General features: G+C 29.4%; 1 long non-coding RNA gene across 1 annotated transcript; it reads right to left on the reverse strand.

Annotated features, from left to right (window-relative positions):
* Positions 1-580: 580 nt before the first annotated feature.
* Positions 581-20429, reverse strand: LOC124407922. The gene is made up of 3 exons (XR_006929374.1): positions 20419-20429; positions 11825-11827; positions 581-733 (listed from the first exon to the last, which is right to left on the reverse strand). It is a non-coding gene; the product is annotated as an uncharacterized LOC124407922 (long non-coding RNA).
* Positions 20430-21004: the final 575 nt, after the last annotated feature.

Below are 21004 nucleotides of genomic sequence, written 5' to 3' on the forward strand. Positions count from 1 at the left end.
TTATTCCACTGTTGTATCGTTCAGCTTTTTTACATCCGGAGAAGGAAACGCGGAAATTTTTCATCCCCGTTTCCCCCATGGAACAGGGAAAAAGACAAAATCAAAACGACAATATACACATCACTTCATGCACTTATACAGTATAGTGATAGCAGGTACTTAAAACGAAAATATATCTCGATACATATAAAATATCTACTTTGTTACTAATTATATAATTATAACCGTAATCGCTAAACGCCCAGCGTCCAGCCTCGAATTTTTTGAGCACATTCATCTATTCGATTAAGTTTTTTTTTTTTTTTTCGTCTTCGCTTTTTCTTTATATTATTTTTTCGCTTTTTTCCCTCGTTTTCAGAGTTTCCGAAATAATTTCTTCACTCAGTTTTCTCATTCATTTGTAATAATTCATATCTTTTTACTTCATTTTGCTCAGATACCATTCGCAAAATCATCATTTATATTCGTATTATATGTACGTAGGTGAATGTATACATTTTGCGGAACACGATAGCGCGACGGACTAGTGCGAAGAAATGTTTAAAAAAAAAAAAATAAATAAAAAAAAAAAAGCAAATAAATAAATAAAAGAATACAATCCTCGATTATTCGGGGAATGAATAAGCAGAGTTTTGTCTGTATCGTATTTTGCCATGTCTACGAGAATTTCCCGCATGCACCCCGACTAGATACGATCGAACGAAACAGCGATGGTTAATTGAAAATACACATTCTGAATGGGAATAGAATCGAAACCGAGACACAAAATTTCTCCCCGGTTCATTCGTTCGTCGTTTTTGCAAGCCGGAACCGCCAATAAATTTTCTCAGCTTGCAATCGCCGATTGATACATAATTTTGGAAAGACGTCTTCGTTACACTTGGGTTTGTCCCGCCAACAAAAGGTACGTAGTAGTATCTAGTAACCCGAGTTAGACTCTCACCTTCATCAAAGCCAACCAAACGAGTATAACACACAACTACAAATACAAATAATTAAACATCAACTCTTATACTCTTAAAATACAATAATAATGTTATAATATTTGTGTATACAATACGATTTATACACGCCTCATCATATTCGCCAGTTTTTCTCTGTTTGCCCGGGACGATAATATAATCTTAATCACGATTATCATTAACATTCCACACCCTCGACTCTCGTGTCATAAATGCAAACAAGGAAATTCTATTCCGTTTCTTTATATTTCATTTGAATCCTGATTGCCCGAAACTAACTTCAGACATTTCCATTTCAATGAGGGACGAGTAAGTTATATTGTGTGTTTATGTACGCACGTGTGTTAGCACGAAATCATTGAAAAACGGATAATTGTTCCAATAACGAATCGAATCGCCTGGAGCAGAAGCAGCAGCTACCATTCTAAGAGACAGACGACGACACATTTCAGGAAAATTCATTTTACACGTAGCCTTATACAAACGAGTCATTCATTTTCTCGACGTTTCTCAATCAATCTTTCATTTTACACAAATATTACCAATGCGGTTGAATTTCATTATTTATACGTACTTGGGACGTATATTAGCATATCTTGCTGTTTTCTTATAAGTGCGAATTTGAGAAACGCAAAGATTCCCGCTTTCACGAATCGTTCGAGAGATGATTTTCGTTTGGACTCGAAATCGGCATCGGCAATGAACTTGCTCGGTAAGATTTTTCAATGTGTTTTATTTATTCATTTATTTAGTTATTTATTTATTTTTTTTTTTTCATTTTTTTTTTTTTAGATTTTCAATATCTTTTTAGCAAAAATATAAATCTTTCGTTGCGAGTATATCGGGTGGCACGGTTCATTCGAGACTCGATTCTCAACACGTATATTCGAATTATCAAGCAATTCTTGAAGATTCGAATATGGAGTCTCGAATAAAAAGCCGTTGTTATTATTATTATTATTATTATTGATATTATTATTATTATTATTTATTATTTATTATTATTATTAATACGAACAAAGTTCTTTTTTCTTTTTCATTCGTCATTGACAAACCGAGCAAGTTCTTTTAAAAATTATGCATTGATCAGAAATATGCAAAAATCCGATACCTACTTCATATCGTTACAAGAATTTTCATAAGTTTACTGGTAGAAACAAACGAGAATCTTCGTTTTCTCCACTTATATTAATTCGTATTACAATTTATTAAATGTAGGTATCAATTAGAGAATGGTATTTAAATTTGAGCATTTACGCGATCGTGTGTGTTTTACACGCAGCATTAATGCTTGCGCGGACCACATATAATATGCATTATAAACACCTAGCTACGTATGTATATCAATACATCATACTTATTAAGTCGGTGAGTGATTGTAGAGTTAATGATCATATTATCATGGAGGGTGATACTTGACGCGAGAAAGATTTTCGTTGAATGAATACGATCTAAGTGCTACGTATGATTTTGATGTCGTATTTTGTTGATGTTGTTGTTGTTGTTGTTTTTTTTTTCACGTTTTTTCATTTTTTTCCCCCCAAAATCGTGTGTAGAAAGTCATGAAGTTGGGAGTATCATATGTTTCTCGAGTCTTATTTTCGGCAGTAACGTTTATATATATATATAAATATAATATATATATATATATAAATCGTCAAGGCTGTATTCCAATCGAAAAATATGACAATAATCGTAATTATGATAGTAATAGTAATAATAATATTCATAAGAATAATATTGACAATAATAAACTATCATCCTATCTTGTAGTTATTACACGATAATCTATAGAGCTAGAATAACATTATACAGGACTAACTTGGAACGTTTGAAATCAACGTTTTATCATCATGTAAAAATTCGAATTAATCGACAAACGGTAAATCTGATTGTGCATAATACGTGTAGTGAAATTCAAAGGTAGTTGATCTATTCGTGCATAGTTAATAAGATCAATCGTAATTACAGTCCAAACGTTAGGTTAAGCCTGCATTTTTTCAAAGATCAATCAGAACACAGCCGAAAAAAAGGGCCTTGTAAGAAATCGTTACCTTATTTATATTGGGAAGTAGAAGAAAAAACGAATAAAAAAAAAAAAAAAAAAATAAAAAAAAAAACGAATCAAAAATCCTACGCCGAGTATAAAATCTCCGGATAATTTTTTTTTTTTTTTTTACATTTTTTCTTGAGACCATAAAAATGATCGCGAGATATTTTCACAACGTTACGCATTTCGACGATTAATTACTCTCTGGTATCGGGTGTATTATGGCAGATGAGGGTTGCTTCTGTTAAGTGTGTGTATATATCGCATATATTATTCATTTTTAAACATATATAGAGTATGTTCTGATGTATGTGTGTACGTATATGTGTTCATAGTGATATAATATGTATGTATATACATATAGACACATAAAAATATAAGTACATATATATATATACATACATCCATATACATATATATATATATAATATTATATATATAATATATTTGGGAGGCATGCAACAACATCGATTGATAATTATATGCGAGCTTGAAAAAATCTAAGGTAAATTATAGAACATTTGACAATTGCTTGCACACAATTGATTACCTTGGGAATTATTGTAAAAATAACAAGTCATCGGATTACATTATTTTTCTTTGTGTAATAATATATGTGTAAGTATTCATGTAGGATTATCAAGAAGAAATACCTGAATCATCTTCGCCTCGAGTCAACGAATGATTATTATAATATTGTAGGTATATAATATCCGCCATGTTGATAATAGTAATAATGTGTATTATTCAGTGTAACGCGAGTGATTTTCTATAGTCATTGTACATTATGTGTTATTATAGGTATTTCAGTGTTCATCGTTACGTACACATATAATATATAATATATACATATATATACATATATATATATATATATATATATGTATATATAATATTAATTGAGGAATATAAATAATTTATTATATCTGGATGTAATACGGTATAATAATATATATCGTGTGTAATAATGTTAATAATTCCTAGACCAGAGAAAACATCGTTAAACCTTATCTTCATTTCATATTAATCTTTTTCTTTTATTATTATTATTATTATTTTTATTTTTATTTTTTTTTTTTGCTTTTCTTTTTTCATTTTGTCTTTGTCTTTCAATTATAATAATTATTCATTTCTTTTGCATATTTACTTATTTACTTATTTCTTTTTTTCCTCTACGTTTTTCTTCCCTGCCCTCGCATTTTATATTCAATTACTCCGCGCTTCACATTATTGTGTGTATTTCATTTTTTGTTAGTTTTGTATCATTCATTGTTCAATATAATATTTTATTACAAAAATTTGTACTCTTATTGGGGAGGGTTGAGGATGGGGTGGGGGAGGGGGAGGGGGGAGAGAGGAGGGTTTGTTTTCAATAAGTGACGTAGCTGCCTCGCACATTTGGGAACATTTTACTCATCATCGATTTGTTAGTCAATATAGTTATTTACAACAAATCGATTTCTTTCGGCTCAGTAGTATTTAACTATATAGTTACTCGGTTATGTGAACTAAATAAACGGTTTATATATATATATACACTTATTGCACGATTATAAATTGAATTTTATTCAATCGAAAGCAACGTATGTATTATACGACGGATTGGAGGAGAAAAAGAAAAGGTAAAGTATATAAAATAAAATTGAAAAAACAAAAAAAGAATACCGTAATAATTTTCTCTGATTCCATCATATTTTTAATAATATACATAATATACGTTATCAATGTGTGAAAATGTCCCAATATTATTCAGAAGTCAGCCAGGTCGCTATACAATGATACTGTACACATATTTCATATGTGTCATTAGGTGTATATGCATATATACATAATGTTACACAAGTAGAGTGCCGGAGCGCCAAGATCGACGTTGAACACAAGGCCGCCGGAAATGAAATAATAAGCCAAGTATTTCGGTCAATTAAAACAAGTTTGACGCCACGTCGGTGTGTATTTTGAATTCGACGGAAGTCGGCTGCATTGTTAGAGATGTTTGTTTCGAAACCGCAGCAGTCGGGCGTTAAATTTGATTAAGAGTTCTCGCGTTAACGAGGAAAAATTAAAGTTCGGAAAGCAGAACTCAGATTAAATATTAAGCAAGAAAAAAAAAAGAAAGAAATACGAGAAAACCAGAATTGAACATCAAGAGTTACTTTGCTGATTTTAATTTCTGCACAGCGTTAATGTTTATTATTCAAATACGATTCCTTTATTATTGTTGTTATTATTATTATTATTATTATTATATCCATTATATATTTTATAAGTATATGCTGATAAGTTCGCGAGAAGTGAAGAAAAAAAAGAGAAAAAGAGAGAGAGAGAGAGAGAGAGGATCAGAATCTTTCATCATTATGTATACGTATATATTATATATACATAAAGAAAAGAAGAAACACTTTGTTTGCCCAGCACTTGAGACGGCGGCTAATTAAATTAAACAGTGAACGCATTGAGGAGTGGATTCGGTCCTTTCTTTCACTTTTTCTCTCAATCTCCGTACTTTTATCACGACTCTTCGTTTCATCCCGCCGGCAACCGCGTTCGAAAGAAGTAAAGAAATAACTGATAACAAAAATAGAATGTGAAAGAGAGAGAATGAGAAGTAAAAGGAATAAAAAATAAAAAAAAATAAAAATAAAAAAACGCGAACAAAGTTATAATATTTATTTTTCAACGAACCCGATATCAATTGCACAGCTGCAGTTTTTATACAAAGAAAATAACACGCGGTTATGTAAAAAAAAAAATGCGATTGAATTGTAAATTTTATACACAACTTCAACAATATCGTTTCTCATCGTCTTTGTTAATTCGATATTTATTTTTTTACGTCAATTTCCGACAAGTTAAATTGCTGTAAAAATCAATCACGTATCGAAGCGTTGCGTTAATTGCGGTATTTACAGATATTTCTATTTCCGGCATCGTGACGCTCGCGGCACATTTATAGATATCGAATATCTAATAAACAAAAATCAATGACAAAAAAAAAAAAAAAAAAAAAAAAAAAACAGAAAAAAAGTAGGCAAAAATTAAGGAAACTACATGAGAATGGATATGAATTCAGTTTCACGGGAAATTGGAATTACAAGTCGGTATATAATGTGAGTGGATTTTACCAATGAATTAATCGATCAATTGGTTAATATAATGTAACAGTAATAATCGTGCATACGAAACTTGCAGTCACACTTCATGCGTACGCGCTACTACTTGAATATTGCGATGTATTTGCGACTGTTTTTCATTTAATTCTTCCCCTCAAGGAGAGTCGATCGTTTTTTAATTAACATATACAGCCAATTCGTTTGGATGTAAATTAAAAAATTATATATCAAATAACAAATTACATTTCTAATGAAACAAAAACAGAATTTAAGGGCATATAAACGAGCCCGATTGTTAAACAAATTTCTTACGACGAAGATTCTTTTTCTTTTTTTTTTTTCTCTTCATCTTTTTGAAGTACGTATTAAGTACAATTTTGAAGAGGCCGCAAATACATTTATGCTTCAAATATATATATAAATATATTATATTATATTATATGTATATTATATACGCCAGCGTCTAATCTACAAGGGGATTGATTACGTCGATATATATATATATATATATATTATAATTCATTATACATGCTACCAAATATGTTATTAATTACATGCGCGTGTAATGTAAGTGTTAGTGTTATTTCCGGTTGTTTTGTTGTATGTTTCTTTTGTTTTTTTTTTTTTTTTTTATACATCATTTTTTTTATTTTAAATACGATATTATAGAAGTTGACGATTACGAAAATTATTCCTTTCAGTAATTACGTGCAATACGTTGAAATGCTTATCATATGTACCACAAATGGATGATTTCTTGTTTTTTCATGATTCTTTTCTTTCTTTTTTTTTTTTTTTTTTTTTTTTTTTTACTTTCTCTCAATATAATATAATGTAAAACGTAGCGTTTATGAAATTTTTAGATTTTTATACGAATTATATACGCTTATGTAATATGTATAGTCAGTAATTTTGAAGAACGATATTGTATTAGTTATAATTGTCAAACGATAGAACATTACATAATATCAAAATCGCTGTCCTACGTCGCGACTACTTAAACAATTATATTATTACTATTTAATTATTAGGTCTTTTGTAAATGCATCGAAAAAAACTATCCTTAACAGAAAAGGTGCCGTGTGACTTTCTCCATGTTTTTCTCATCCACTTCTCTCTCTCTCTCTCTCTCTCTCTCTCTCTCTCTCTCTCTCTGATAGTTGTTGCATTTTATCCTATAATCTCGATGGTGTATAGCCAAGTGTAACATTCTGTAGCGATAGAAAAATTGAACGATGCATCGAGAAACACAGAAACACACGCACACGCACACCTTTTCTTAATCAATGCACAGCGCTTATCATCACTCGTCAATATATTAAAATCGTCCCCTGATATATTCCAAACATCAAAAGGCAACGTGTTTTCTGACCTAACAAGTGTAAATTTGTCACAGTTGTCGAATTATTCAATTTTCAAATTGCGCGGAAAATGCGTTTATTCTTATTCATTTTTACCTCTCTTCAAAGTTTTTTTTTTTTTTTTTTTTTTTTTATTTATTTACCAATTATTCAGCCTGTCGCATAATTTACGATTAATTGCTATTCAATTTCCATCTGGATATTAGGCTTGTTTTCTAGTTTTATATTAATTTTTTCGAATTTTTAATACTGCAGCCGACGAGTGGTGATCGATATCTAATAATTATATACGGTAATTAAGCGACAATTCCCGATGAGAATTACATCATCCTTAAATTTTACAACGAACAATATCGAACGCGCGGTTTACACGCTTCGCAGGTGGCAGCGCAGCTGCCCCTGGAATAAATCACGACGAACTTAAAAACTAACGTTTCTTACTTATTACTTCTTTCTTGATGTGGTGGTAGAAAAATTATTTCGATCAAGTGCAAAAAGGGACTTTTTTTTTTTTTTTTTTCTTGTTTCAAATTTCTTTTCTTACGACCGGAGACCCATGCAGCAGGAGCAGGACGACGACTTATAGGCACGCGAAACTGCCGTAATTATTTATATCACAATCCGTATATATAATACAATAATACAATGCCAATTACGATTGATTTTTTGAAAATTTTAGAAAAATAATAACAGCCTATAATATTCATGTTTCTTTCTTAGCAGCAGCAGCAGCAGCAGCAGCAGCCGCCGTTGCGATCGTCCAAAATTCTCCTTGAATATATATATATATCAACTGACGCGTATGTTATACAAAAAAATTCGTTTCGTTTTCATCAACATTTTCTTCATTTAGTCTCATCGCTTCGACGTTTGATGTATTGCGAATAGTTTTTCGTATAAAAAAAAAAAAAAAAAGAAAAAAAAAAACGAAAGAAAGAAAAGAAAATTCAAATAGAAAACGATCCTCGAAATATTATTTGCCGAATTATTTTCATAAAGTTTAGACGTTCTCATACAAGTATGAGAAAATAAATTTTACATAATTTTATATTACATGCCTTATTAAAAAATTCAGCATATTATATCGCTTTTGAATACCACGTAGCCAATTATGGTTTACCCGTTGCAAACGAGTCTGTCTAACATAAACGCGTATAAAAATCACGTTCGTTTAGCAGAATTCTTACCGAACTGCAAAAAATTTCTCGATTTCATTTCTTTTCACGAATAGGATTTCGATTTTCAAATTTTTTTTTTTTTTTTTTTTCCATTCGCGTTCGATCAGACAGAATCGCCCTTAACGCTTACTAATTAATCACTATAAGTATAGGTACGAACGACTTGAACCGTTGACTTTCCGATGGAGCGGCATTAAATTTTTACTTCTATCTTCATTAATTCATTCGTGTTGTTTTTTTTTTTTTTTTTTATTCTAGTTGGTTAGTTTTTTTTTTTTTTTTGTGTGTGTTTTATTTCATTTTATATTTTTTAAATTTTCTTTTTAAAACTTTCCATTCATCTTTTCTGTCAGTTGTCCCGTTTTTGGTCCACACTACCAGCATCAATTTTCGCATGATTTGCATTTCAAAATACTCCATTTATTATTTTGAATAGCTCCCGTGCTGCTTCCTTGCCGTTCCGATCGGTTGGTAACACTATTAATTTAATTACGTTTAAATGTAATAATAATAATAGTAATAATCGTCATCGTCATCGTCGTCAGTATCACCGTAATTATCGTCATCGTCATAGTCATCGTCATTATTCAATCACAATAAACGTTAGGATGATTATTATATTATTATAGATATTATTATCGTTACGCGCTTAACTAATCGATTATTAACGTCGAAATTATGCCGTTATATTATCAAATATACGCTTAATTAAGGTACGAATACGCGTAATAAATTATCGTAATTATATCAATGAAAATATCTGTGTAATCGACAACATATAGCGAGTTGTTAAATTCGAGTAAAACGTATATATGTATACGTTGTTTTACGATTTTCCTATCAATATTCTACAGATAATGATGAGTGTTTATTATTTTTGACATCATTTTCGTATTGTGAAAATTTGGAAGAATTTTGAAGAAAATTTTGGGCTAAGTTTTTGGGCAAGTATCCGTATTTTTCTGTTCTCCGTTTTATTAATTCTCTTCATCTTCTTCACCTTCTTCATCTTCTGTTTACCCCTTTTTTTGATCCGAGTCATTTTGTAAGTATAATTATTCGTCAACGCGTTTGCCGATTTCTAATACCTGCTTTATTTATTCTTTGCCTGACGATATTATCACGGTGAAATAAGAATAAGAATGTAATCGCAATGAAAGAAAACTAGGTAAGGATAGCCTGATCGCTACTAGTTTTTCAATATTAATCTTAAATGTTTAATAAGTTAATTTTGATAAATTTCAAGTATTTTCCGCGTTCTCTCTCACCTTAGGTTATATACATTATATATACTTATATTGTATATCTTACAGGCAAGAGACTCGCTCGATCGACACCAATTGTTAAAAAAATAGGGTACAAAAATTATCATTTTATAATTTTACACCTTACCAAATCTACGATTTCAAAATGTTTTCCCCAACCCCCCTCCCCCTTTTTTCTGTTTATTCTCTTTTTTCATTATTATTATTATTATTATTATTATTATTTCTTGCCCCCATCCCTTTTTTTTTTTTATTTTCCTTAATCATCGCTTTGACACAGCCGAATTAAAATGCCCCGATTTTCCTACAAATAACAAATACATACGAAATTCTTAATTTAGATTCTTAATTCACTTTCTTACCAGCGCGTTTCTATCAATACTATATATATATATCTAATATCCTTAATCCGATCAATCCCGAACTTAGCCCTTAAGCATTATAGATAAGTATACACATATCGTAGGTATATAATAGCAATAATAGTGCATTAGAAAATTTCGAAAAAAGTTTTCAAAAAATTTGGCGTCAATTTGTCACGAATAATAATCCGTTTAATTTTTACCGATCGTCTTGTTACTCGATTATATGTTTTTGTCATTCGTTCAATCAATTATTATTATTATCATTATTTGAGTTACCAATCATGATTTGATAGTAGTAAAAATTGTCCGCGATTTTTTGTCAAAATGTTTTTTTTTTTTTTTTTTTTTTTTTTTTTGGTAAATTTTCTTTTTCCTTTTTTTTCCTCTTCATCGTCAAGTACACATTACGCACGATTTTAATACATGTATATTGCTGTTCTGACTATATATCGACAAAATATATGATTAATTATTATTATTATTATTATTAATAATAATTGTATCATAAAATACGTTAGTTGTTGATTATTATTAAGTGGTTAAATATGTGGAGGAGACTTTTAGCAACATTCACACGCCCATTCAGACAATTGAAGGTTAAGATTATTTATAATAATGCTTATACAGAAGGAAAAAACAAAAAATTTTTGTAATAATTACGCGCTAAGACCTATTGTTATTAATATTATTGTTATCACTATCGTTAGATTATACAGCTATGTATAACGATTAATGTTCAATTATTTAGTTACACGAAACGCGTTAATGTATATATATATATATATATATATACATTATATATATATATATATTTACGTAGATATATTTTATGTATAATGTTTTTCTGTAAGCCGTTGAATACATTGTTTATTCAATTTTCTTGCAACAGTTATTATTATTGTATCAAGTGAATCGGATTAATTGTTTAATCTAAATATGCAAATTTCCCTCAGTTGTATGTATTTTTTTTTTTACGGAGATTAGTATGAAAAGGTGTGAAGAAAAGGCGAAACCGGGAAAGATAAATATAATAATGAGAAATGCAACTAATAACAAAGAAAACTAAAAACATCTACATATAATCATATCAACTTTACATATATTGACTTGAGAAACGTAAAACTGGTTTGAATAATATCAATTCAACCGTTATCTCGATAACTGATATCATATCATCTTGGTTTAAATCTACTATTGGAATTTTACAATTTCTATTTCCACCATTATAATTATAATAATAATGATTGTTATTATTATTTTACTACGATTATCATTATTATTTAGATATTTATAGTACTTTTAAGTTATTTTTTAATTTGTTTTCTTTCCTTCTTCAAATTTATTTCGATAACGTTGCGTCAGAGCGAAGAAAATTGTTTGTAACTTCGTAGTTTTTTTTTTTTTTTTTCCCCTCTCCATCACATATTTACTGTAATTTATATTATTCTATTTTACTTCTTTTCGCTAATAAAATATCCCATCATGCACGTCGTTGTTACAGCGTCAATGTTAACATGTCGTATTGAAAGCAACGCGCTATTTCACTCTCTTAAAATATGAAATATGCATATCATATAATAGTTATTATACACATTAAATACATCGCGATTTCTAAATATTAAATAAACGGAATGCGATGTGAAATGAAAAAAATTACACGATTTCTATTTTCCTCTTTCTCTTCCTCGTACCGTACTGCGTTTCTATATACATCGAACCTTGTACATTTTATCATTATAGGTGTGATAAAAATCTTTCAAAAAACCGCCATTAAATTCGCTCTAACGCAACCCTGTAATTTTTCTCTTTTAAATATGTAAAAACCCGCGTGAGCAGAGGGACAGTGATATAGGGTATGTAGTAACAATATCATCTTCCTATGTACATTTGTACCTTTGTCAACATCCAACCTTCAAACTTCGATCTCAGCCCAAGCTTAGAACCTAAAATCCGACCCCCCGGGATCTGTCGGAATTAATTTTTCACCTCACTTCTCACACTTTCACTTTTATCTCAGCTCCTCGATCTCGACATCTTTCTTTAACTTTCTTTTTTTATTCTTTAGAAATACTCCAGACTTGATACGTTGCATTGGTTTGGATATTTAGCAGAGAACCAAAAAAAAGAAAAAGAAAAAAAAAAGACTTTGTCAGAGAATTCAGTAAAATAAGTGTTTTCTCATTTTTTTCTCTCAACTGTTACGAAATTCTGGCGAAGAAATTAAAGGGGTGCCCTGGAACGCAAAAAAGGCATAACAGTCCCATTCTATAGACAATTCTGACCAAAGGAATGTAATAAAATTTCATTTAATTGAACAATAAAGAAATGGCAGGAAAACTACGAATTTGCTAAAGTAAATTCGTACTTTTCGTGCAATTTCTTTATTTCTGCATGAAATAAAAATATATATCGGATTCTTTTTGTTCAAAATTGTGTATAGAACAGCACTGCGAAGTCTTTTTTGCGTTTAAAACACGTGAACTTTGATATCTGAAGGTATGTAAGACGAGGTTTAAAAACGGGGTTGAAAACTTAGCCGGAATTATAACGCGAGCGTGATAACCGAAAGTGTGCGTAAAACCAACAGGAAGACTTCAACCCTTGAGAAGGGCGATTTTTCAGGAAGCCGCCCTCTTTACTAAGCCTTCTTTCAGGCAAAGGGCTTCCGGGAAGCCACATTATAGATTTCTAGGGGTCAGTCTAACGTCGGTCTCCAATCAATATTTCACATCATCTATACTGTCGTTTTCCTTGCCTGTTCGACGAGCTTAATCGCGTTTGACTGACTAGATTCGGTCAAAAGCAGCTCGGCTATTCCCTCTCGCCTTTCTTTGCCCTTCGTTTTTACCCTGCACTTTGTAATCGAAAGTTTCGCGAAACTAATCGGACGGTTTCGTTTATCCTCAACTTAGAATTCTGCCTTACATTACCCTGAGTGAATAACATCCCTTGCAATATACGCGTAACGACGAAAACTGTGTTTCAAGCTGAGGCTGAAGTTGAGGTGGATGGATGTCGATGCTTGGGGTTAAAAATCTGTGAAACTTAATCGGGATTATGCTGCACGGATCAGAGGATGACCCGAGAATTGACGGCATTAATATAGAAATTTCACAGTCACAAAAGTAATTGGCCCGGTGTGTTGCAGCATCGGAAAATGGAAAAAAAAAAATCATCATGTTTTTGAAAGTTTTTAAAAAATTTTTGCTATTCACTTTCATTTCTACTATCTTTATCTTTTTCTTACACGGTTGAATCAATATCCCTCGTCATCCTCGTACATTCTGTGGCACAACACGTAAGAAGGCTTTTATAATATTGTATCTTTTTTTATATCTGTGTTAGTATTTAGTATGATGAATTTGTTTTTTTTTTTTCTTTGTATTTGTATTAATATTCTCTTTTTGTACGTATCTCGATAAAATGTTGTTGTTAGGTAGATTTTGTTTTTCATTTTTATTTTTTTTAGGCAGGCTTTGCCCTCGAAAAGGGCTGGAAAACAGGGATCACGACGCCACGGACTCGCTTCATTATTATTATTATTATTATTATTTTTTTTTTTTATAATTACATACAATGATCGAGAGATGAAAATTATAAAGTCAAAATTCTTAGGATGAAAATGAAGACAAGAGGACAATCTTTTCCTTGGTTAAAAAAAAAAATTTTACGGGTCGCCGAGTTTTCATCTCGCTAATGAAAATCTCCTTCTTAGTGTGACTGGCGTTAATCTGCATATAAGCAAAGAGGGTGAACGGTAAAAAAAAAAAAAAAAAAAAAAAAAAAAACAGAGAGAAAGAGTTGAAATTACAACCTTCGGATAATAAACGCGTAAATTTGAAATGAGAGTGTCGTCCGTGGCTATTTTATAAAATGTTTTGAATCTGGTATCCATGAGTTGCGATCACAATTAGGCTATTGCTATAGATATAATGTGAGATTGTAATAATATTATTATTATAATATTTGAATAATCAGTGTTACGAGTTTTCTATCTTCCTTTCATTTTTTCCTTTTCCTCTTCTTCTTTTATATATGAAACAAAAAACAATGTTATACAACGGTATTTTATCATTATTATTATTATTGTTTATTATTATTATTATTATTATTATTATTCTTTATCGATATTATTATTATTTGTATTCTTTCTTCCTTTAATCATATCTTCGTTTTAATCGTAATATTATCAACATTAAATCGTGTAATAAATTGAAACTATAAATAATTATTTAGTGATTATAATTCTGTTATTAATAATATGCTATGCAATATAAAATGATCTAATGTAACACGTAATATTGATTTTTAAAACGACTGTTCTTATTATTGTGTGTTTCTTTTCTTTTCTTTTTTTTTTTTTCTTTTTTTACAACAAAAATTCTCTCGGTAAGATTCAAATACAGAGAGGGAAGAAAATTTCTTCATTCACCAACAGAGAAAAAAGTGGGGAACAAGATTGAGGAAAGGAAATAGAAATAGGAATAACAGGAGGAGATGAGAAAAAGAAAAAAAAAAAAAAAAAAAAAAAAAACACACGCACACACACCCAATATATTATAACGACGAACAAATAGTACTAAAATTGCGACTTCGATTCTTACGCCTGAAGTTATAGACCGGAGCGATGTCGTAAATATAACCTACAACTCTATCTATTATATATAGTTATATTATATGCTATTATATTATTATTATTATTATTATTATTATTATTATTTTACTGAAGCTAGAATTATAATATTATTTTATCGTATGGAGAAATTAAACTGGAAACAAAATTTGCTAAAATTTTTTTTTTTGCAATTTTTTAATTTTTTTATTTTAGTATCTTCTTTTTTTTGTGAGGTGGATTTTTAGCTTAACGCTGGTTGATCACAAAATATCACCATTTTTACGTACCGTCCTCTCAAGGTCTACGTTCTAATAGCACGCATTATTGTTATTTCTTTTTCTTCTTTCTTTCTAGCTTGTAATTTGTTTTTGTGTTTTTTTTTTTTTCTCTTCTTTTCTTTTCTTTTTAATAAATGTAACATTACTCATTTCTCATGACTTTTGTCCTAAATTTACATCTTAATTTGTATTTTTACGACTTTTTTTTTTAAACGTTATTTTACTTATTCATTCATTTATTTATTTATTTATTTACTTTTGTTAAACCTGTTGCGTACGTGATAATATTAATTGTTACGAACCAACTGCACTATAATCGGGTGTAAATTATCTAGATGGAGATGAATAAATGAATTGTTGTGATTTTTTCATCATTATTTCGACTCGTAATTATGCAGGAGCATATAGGTGATGATATAATTGAATTGTACACGTATTATATATATATATATATATATATATATACATATACATATGTAACATATATGTATACTTGCATGTATACGTATGAAGATAATAATAATAATAATTAGTGTGTTTTAAATTTGATAGATTTTTTAACTTTTTTTTTTTTTTTTCACTTCAACACAGACGACTATTGAATTGTTACGCGTTCAATGTGTATGTGAAATGGAATTTACATACAATATGAGGATAAACGCATTGTATTTAATTCATAATGATACCTGCGTACGATAATTTTTAGCGTTTCAATATTTTCTTGTCTGTTTTTTTTTTTTTTTTTTTTTTCCTTCTTTTCTTCATTTATCTTGTGTTTCACATCATACGCTATCGCGGATAAATGAAATATTACGTGTAACGTTTCTAAACGGATTTTCATTATCCAAAATTTATTAATTACGCTTCTCACCGGTTGATTTTTGTTGTTGCTGTTGTTGTTGTTGTTTTTTTTTGTTTTTTTTCCTTTTTCTTAATTTTCTTCGACTTTTTAAATCTAACTTTTAACGCAATTTATGCAAATGAAAGATTTCTTTTCATCTTTATTTCCGAATTTTTAACTCCCGATCCGTGGTTATTTTAACGGGAATTCGATCGCACCTCCCGATTTACTTCAGTTTAAACGATTATTTTAAGAGTGAAATTTTTTATTTCATTTTATTTTTTTTTATTTTCACCATCATCGATTTTCCATTACATTTTTCACACGCGTCTCTCTTCCCCCTTTGTATCTCATTTCAAATTTCTATTTGAATAGATTATATATGAATAAATATATAATTATTTTTCACGTTCAATAATTATCAGTAATTAAATATCTAGTTGTCTACCACAGCTGAAAATTCTTAAACGTTACTGTTGTTGTTATTATTATTATTACTGTTACTATTATTATACCTATATTAATATTTTATTTTATACTCATTATTATCATTATTTATTATTATATTATACACTGATAATTAATCATTTTTTTTTCATGTCAGTTATTATCAAATAGATTTAAACATGTCACCCTAGGAAAAAAAAAAAAATGTCAGCTAACATTTAATTAATAAACTTGTACGAATAGTTATCAATATTAATATTAATATTATTATTATTATTATTATTGTTGTTGTTGTTGTTGTTGTTGTTACGATTATTAGTATTATTCAATTACTTACTCAGAGTTTGAACATTAATATGACACAGTTTATATTCTATTACACGTACAAAACGAATAGAATAAAAATAAAAATAAAAAAAAAAGCATTATACTCTGTCGTTTACTTTATATTCAATTGTTATTAATAATAATAGTTATAATAATTTATATATATTTATATATATTTACCCGAACTTTGACCACTCGATATCTCCTCACACGATTTAACGCAAGTTATAGCTTGTCTATTTCTTACATCATATATATATATATATACTTTTCCCTATTCTATTCATTTCGTACTATAATATACCTTAAATAACATTCCTCGATCCTGACCTTAAATTCGATCGTCGATACGTGAAAAAAATGAAATATATATGTATACGTATATATATGTATGTGTGTGTTTATATATATTTAATAAAAATCTGGCGATTCTATGAGATTTATCCGCAACTGTTCGTCCAGCAGTCGCATTTACGAATTTTCATTTCCGCTCTTTTGGTTGATGCATTAAAAAAGGATAATCTCTTTTTTCTTTTCCTTGCCTCTTCAAATTCGTTTCGTAAAATAAACGACGCCAGTCACGAAAGGAGCGATCGTAAACATAAAAAAAAAAAAAAAAAGAAAAATTAAGAATATCAAAATCACGTTAATGACGACGTCTAATCGGATTATTTTTCCTTCATTTATCTTCTCCTTCCTTTTACTACCTGCGAGCCCTGAGAAAAAGCAGCAACACGAACACTCGAAAACCTTAATAGTCACTTAAAATATTTTTATATAGTATATATATATATATGCATTATATATATATATATATATATATATATAATAATAATAATATGATATATATTACGTTATCGATGATTCAAACCTCTATATTTATAATCACGTAATTATTATTCTAAACTCTATTCATAATTTCAACCACTTATAACCGTTCATTTTTTCTCTCTCGTCTGCAGTTTTTCTTCCTTATTTTACTTAGCGGCAAGATATATATATATATATAAAAAAAAAAAAAAAAAAAAAAAAAATGGGCAAAAATTACTGATCTAGATAATAAATTGCGTTTGTATAAAGCCGACTGTATGATTTTATGGGTAATAAGTATGTATAAAGTGAATGTATATATGTATATTATACGCTGATGCATTCCCGACCGATTTCGACGTAAGGATTTTCAAACTTTAAAAAGATGCTTCGTAGCCGATTAAAATCGAATTTACGTAACAGCAAGTTTATACGTAGGTATTACTTTGTGTTATAGTTTCTTTTCTACCATCGCGATGTGAGTTCTCGGCATGTCGTATAAATTATCGTGCGTATTTGTTTTTTTTTTTTTTTTTTTTTCCAATCATCGGTCGTAGGGCATGCCTACCAATAAATATCTTTTTTCTCTCTCTTTAAATCTTTAAAAAAACTTCGATACAAAATCGTACATATTATCATTCCTCTCACTCTCTAACTTTCGTTCTTTCTTTCTTTCTTTCTTTCATTCTTACCTTATCATCCTCCTCCCTGAATCGATTATCATATTATAATATCTATCTTACGATAGAAAAAAGTAGAAATTTGTTTCTTTATATATACAATAATCACCGGGATGAAAAAAAAAAACACGTTTACCTTTAATCCTACGCGTAAAATCCTAATGTATATATATATATATATACATATACATGCGTAGCAAATACATCGTACGTCTAAATTTCTTTTCAAATACAAATCTCAAAACCTACAACAAACTTTACTTTCATGGAAGTAGAAAAAAGAAGAAAAAAAAAAAAAAAATCGAAATACAATATTTTATATTTCCTCCCCCTCCGTTTTTTTTTCTTCAACGATGGGGGGGAAAAAATAATATCAATTCCGATCTTACGGTGTATTTTATATATTAACGCGTTACGTATACTCATGCGTGTTTAATGCATCAATGCAAGATTCTATACTCGATCCTTAAGCCTACGTATTACTTACATGACAAGTTTCCTTTCCCTTTCTTCTTTAATTTCGTAGCCGAATGAGACATTATTGCAAGTATTCTACCTTCCGTTTCTTTAATTCCTCGCCAAGTTCGTCAATTTGATTTCTTTCGTGACTCGATAAAATGTGAAAAATTCCGATCAATTACTCATCGGTTCAATCGGTGTATTATAAAATTTTTCTTAATATCAAAAAATTACCATTCATCTTCTGCGTACGTCTATTATACATATATAAAAAAAAGCACATCAACATCGCACAATCATTACGTAACAAAAGCCTATTAATTCAAGCTCAATTAAATTCTTTCAACGTGTGTATGTATATATATATATATATATATACACACACATAATCTATTGCCCACATGCAATCAGATCTATGCATGCGTTATTCGGTTACCTAAGAATATATCTTCACACATGTTATAGTTATATGATGTAAAAAGACACGGAAAACTATATGCAAAAGAGACAACAAAAAAAAAAAAAAAAAACAATCAGAAATTTTTTCCATGGTTTTACACCTCACTAATTTTCCATTATTTATTTGTTTGTTGGATTCTTTCCTTTTTTTCATTCTTATTTATTATACTTTTATTACGTACGTTTAGCTCGTATCGAATGAAGCATATTCCATTCCATTCCTTCGTTTAGTTTCTTTTTTCTCTTTTACTCTGTGTAATCTACAGATTTTCAGGTTTAATCATTTGCACGTTATTTTGAACGTCCGTTACGAATTACGACCAATTACTTGTACTGCTAGGAATTTAAATAAAAATACATATATGTATAATATATATATATATATATACACATACATACTTTATATATGTATATACATATTTAAAAAAAAATAATAGTAATAATAATAAAACGTACTTAAGAATTACTATACATATATATTTATGAATATTACTATACACGTGTGGCGTTATTTCGTAACGTACGCGATACAGAGTAATATTTTCTCGCCCCCTTCGTTTTACTTCAACTTATTCTCTCTCAGTTATTATACTCCTGAAATTTCGTCTGTACATACCATCATATATACCCGATGAAAATCCAAACTTAGCCATAATCAGCTGTGTTTCTTACCGCGTTATAATGATTATATTATAATTATTCCAATTGGAAAATATCTAGTACAAGTTCATTATACAAATATAATATATATATATATGCAGATGTATATATATATACATATATTTTTTAGGTATATAGGATTAGGTATATATATATATATATATACACCTAAGGATAATGTACGCATACCTATAAAATGTGATGGAAATGAAACATGTATGAATACGTGTATAATACGTGAATTGATGACGTGATTCAGACTTGTTTGATCATCACTTTGAATAGGGGTTTTTTGTTTTCATTTTTTTTTTTTTTTTTTTTTTTTCTTACTCTCTCCCTCTCTCTCGCTTATCTCCTTTATCATTATCTTTTATTTATAAGATCTAATTTTGGCCTTAAAGCCAATTTAAACCATAAATTACCCTTTTTCTTTTGTTTTACTGGGGTAAGTATTATTTTTCCCCTCGGGTTTCGTATAGTAAGTATTCGTATAATAAGATTATCATCAATTTTTTACTCCGTTGTAGTTTCATTCTTCGTCACACAACAACAATTAAAGCGCGGCCTTTGCTCTGTTTTATAGGAACTGTGGGGGCGCTCTTTCGGGTGCGTAACGCACGCGAAAACGGTAAGTAAAATTAGAAAAAATAAAAAATAAAATAACAATAACAAAAAAGAAATAAAATCATTAAAACTTGTTACGTTTGCTTTTCAATATTTTTTTTCTTCTTCGTTTTTCGTCATTTTATGCGTGTTGCAAAAAAATTGAAAACTGTAGGGAGTTACACTTTATTCAGTGTTCACTGTGTGTGTGTATGTATGTATGTGTGATAGTGGTTATGTAAAACGTGTGCTTGTGTGTCCAGGGTTAATTTTTTTTTTCTTTCTTTCTTTCTTTCTTTCTTTTCTTTCACACAGCGTATACCTACTTCTATGGTTTTCTAAATCACTCTGCGACATCTTGGATAACCAGTTCACTCGAAAATATTCACCTCGAACAGAAGAACAAGAACAAGGTAGAAAAAAAAGAAAAAAAAAAGAAGTTAAATACGCGCATCAATGAAATCGTATAAATTATTTGGCACTCTGAGAAATTTCAAGACGGTCATATTAGTTAATACAATATATAGCTGGGTA

The sequence above is a fragment of the Diprion similis genome, chromosome 7 (assembly GCF_021155765.1).
Source record: "Diprion similis isolate iyDipSimi1 chromosome 7, iyDipSimi1.1, whole genome shotgun sequence".
In the NCBI taxonomy this organism is placed as follows: domain Eukaryota; kingdom Metazoa; phylum Arthropoda; class Insecta; order Hymenoptera; family Diprionidae; genus Diprion; species Diprion similis.